This window comes from Capsicum annuum, chromosome 5 (genome assembly GCF_002878395.1).
Source record: "Capsicum annuum cultivar UCD-10X-F1 chromosome 5, UCD10Xv1.1, whole genome shotgun sequence".
NCBI classification, from domain to species: Eukaryota; Viridiplantae; Streptophyta; class Magnoliopsida; order Solanales; family Solanaceae; genus Capsicum; species Capsicum annuum.
Genome location: NC_061115.1, coordinates 140,743,011 through 140,746,916, shown reverse-complemented (window position 1 = coordinate 140,746,916; position 3,906 = coordinate 140,743,011).

Sequence of the window (3,906 nt, the reverse complement as noted above, 5' to 3'; positions counted from 1 at the left end):
ACAACTTTTCTATCCTAACAAAAACTCACCAATATGCTTCCTACCACACTTAGCATATGGAAGATAACTGAGTTTTTTACTCACATAATTCTGAGATCTGGACATGAAAGTCTTTCCCCACTACACCTGTCTATCTCTAGGGATGGGAGCACTGGTTCAAGATGGCGCTGGCATAGATGAATGACTCTAAAATTGTGAACGATTTCCCCTTCAAACTTTGTCTGGCCATATTCTAACTTCCTTGTTCTATCCTTCTTATTTCCCCTCTCTATTTTTTTCAACTTTTATACCTTAATTTGTAAAGCATGAATCATCAACCTAGTAACATCCATGTCCCCATTAAGTATGGTAGTCCTACACTTATTGACTACTAAACCAGATACTTTAGTAAAAACTTACTCATACTCACCCTATGGTCAGCCATCGTATCAGGGGCATACTTAGACAACTGGTTGAACTTAAGACAGTACTTTTTCACTGTCATCGAGCCCATCCTTAGGTTCATAAACTCATCTACCTTATCTTCTCGCATTTTACATGAAAAGAATCTATCTAGAAATATACCCTGAAACACCTGCCAACTCGTAGGAGCTATATTTTCACCTCTAACATTCCTCAACATAACCAACCAATCATATGCCACATCCTTCAGCCTGTACGATTCTAACTCTACACTCTTTTCTATAGTAACATGCATAATCTGTGTAATCTTTCTCACCTCATCTAAGTGAAGATATGGGTCCTTACCTTCTTTAAACCTAAAGAACTTTGGCAAATTCATCCTTATAAAGTCACAAATTCTGACTACTACTAAATATCTATTTTGCTAAAGTGGGACTGCCGCCTGATAGTTTCCTTGAACATTGGCAGTCACAGCTTGGGTCAATGCCTAAAAGGTAGCCCAAAATTCACCATGGGATAAATTCTCATTTGGAGGGTCAGCAATATGGGGTAGCTAGTTATCATTTCTATGGACGTTATCTCAACGAAGAAGAATCTTCAAATATCATGTAAAAGCATAAGTTAAAAGCAAATATAGTTACTGCAAGCATGATAGATCATGAAATAAAGATTTGATTTCCTAAAAATGTCCCATAGCCTCTTTCTCATAAATGTGGTATGATACACACCCATGATCAAGACTCTACGTAATGCACCTTTTTTTACTCCTTAGGACTCTTATAACCTTAGGCTTTGATACAAAGTTTGTAACGCCCTAAAAATGGGTCCCGAGATATCACACGGTGCTCGATACTACAAGTATCCTCATGTTAACCCTGTAAGCCTTCTACTAATTTTTAAGTTCATAATAAAGCAAATGTAGATATATAGTCAAAGCTAAAATATGAAATTATGTATGAGCTAAGGTAAAACCATCTGAATACAATATCTAAAAATACTAAATGAAAGAATCTAATCAATCAATACTAAAAATCTAAATCATATCTAGTAGTCTGACAAGCCTGTAATACTAATAACTAGAGAACTAATGGGATAGGTCCCCAGCTGACTCAAACTACCTGAAAAATACTGAATCAACAACTATAATAAACTAGAAAATCTGAATAATCAGGTCCCGAACTATGAGGTCTTACCAACTGTCAGTATATAGATAGAGTTACTCGGAATCACTCACTCTGCTAAAACTGAGCACCTAAACCTAAATTATGAGACAATGTAGCACATAGACATATATGTGAAATAGTATTTATAGATTGTACTGAGTATATGGGGGTGAATGCATAAGTAAAATATTGTCTCAATATCATCAGAATTTGTAACATAATGCACGCTAAATATATACGGCTCACATAATCTTGAAAACCAAAAAACTGAGAATCATGATAATGAGTAGAAAAAACATGTTGTATAAATCTAGTGAGTCATAGCATTTAGTTTCTAAAAGTTACACTTGTATTCTATATTGAAATCATACTGTCTAAGTGTAGGAAGGACTCACTTCTATATTTGTAAAATGAAAACTAAAATCTAGTAGCTAATGACTTATATAAAATAATATCAGAATAAAATCATGAGCCATTGCACATAGTTTCTAAAAGCATTTTCATTAGTCTTTACTCTTTTGTGTAGGCTATAGGGAGGTTCTTCTAACCGATATAAACCATGTGAGCTAACATGGATTCCAACATCTAGTTCCTTTATGGGAAAACCTCACATTGGGGAGAGATGTCATACTCTTGCCAAGGAGTATAACCTAATCTAAGTGATCACATCCGTAACTGTCATCCATATAGAAATGGGAATTATCTTATAATCTGTACCTATATTAGCTCATAGTTTTGGGGTATTTAAACATACCCAAATCGGTGCAAAATACTACTCCCTTTAATCTGTATGCTCATTTTGAAGGAAATCCACTTTAAAACTAGTATAAATTGTTTATAATGAAAACCAACTGTGTATCTATTAATTTAAATTATAACTGAAACTGTAAAGTAGATTCCATGTCTATGCTGAGATCAAAAGATCAAATCTTTATTAAAATCAAAAAATAACTAATCACGGGGTGCTTAAAACATAGTCATTCTTGAAATATCAACATTCAAACTAGGGCTTATTAACCCATGCATTAAATTCTTGTCAAATGATAATAAAGTTCATGCTTGGTAAAGAAAGAATTGAAATTCAATTCAAAATATGGAAATTTATATCATACACATGAGAATACAAAAATAGCCATGCAATTCATCATCTATATCGCTTAAAATCCCATAATCTTCAAATAGCAATATTTGGGTATGAACCCTAAATAGAAATTCATGGGTAATCGTACAAAATCATATAAATTTGTAATTAAAAACTAGTTTTGGGCACAAGGATGAAAGATTTATCCTTGTTAAAAACCCCACATACCTTAATTGATGACTAGATAAAGAAACTTGAACTTTAGGTTCCTATTTGTGCTCTTGAAAATTGATTCAATAATATTCTTGAATTAGGAATCTTGAATTTTGAGTTACCTTGGAAAAAGAATGTTGGAATTTGGATTTCATGGGGATTAAGATTTGAGTTCTAGGGTTTTCTTAGACAGTAATTTTGATTAAAAGTGAGCATATTAGGCTTAGAATAGGTTTAATTTCCGTAATTCATGATTTGCGGGCTTGGAAAACAACTAAATTTCCCTTGACAAATTTAACTGGGAACTGGAAGTCCTAAATTTTTGCCTTACCATGACGCGTCGTTATTGTTGTGGCTCACTAGAAAAGGTATGAGTGTTATTTTGGCATCACGTGCAACACGGCGTAATCTCGTTATGCCACTGGAAAAGGATGAATGGGAATTGGAACTTCTCTATTACATGGTCTAATCGTGGTGCTCGGCTAGAAATCGGACAATTGCAAATTTATCCTTATACGTGACACGATTCTTATTGCAGTGCTCTACTACTTTCACTAAAATTGCCATAAATTTTTAATTGGGTATTGGATTAAGGCAAAATTGGTATCGTTGGAAATATGGTTCAATTATCTACACATTGGTGGGTCTAGATCTGGAAAATTCATTACGCATCAAGAGTTATACTCTTTTGATGTTTACTCTTGACACAGTAAGAGATAAACTAAGTTAAGAAAAGTATGGGGTATTGCAGTCACCTTGCGTTAGCCATAGTATTTATTTTACATTTTTTTTTCTATTTATTCTTTCTCAAGTGAAGATAATAGTATACTTTAATGCCCCAATTTGTTGAACCAGATCGCTCCATGGTGCCCATGATCCCGAGGGACTACTAGCTAATCCATGACTGATATTTGTACCTGTATACTGCAATATATAACGTAATAATATGGAAAACATGAACAATAGGCCATAAGGTTCAACTGTATCGAATATCTAACAAATCTTAACCTTCATATGGGGTAACGAATACTCAAAACAACTGAAATC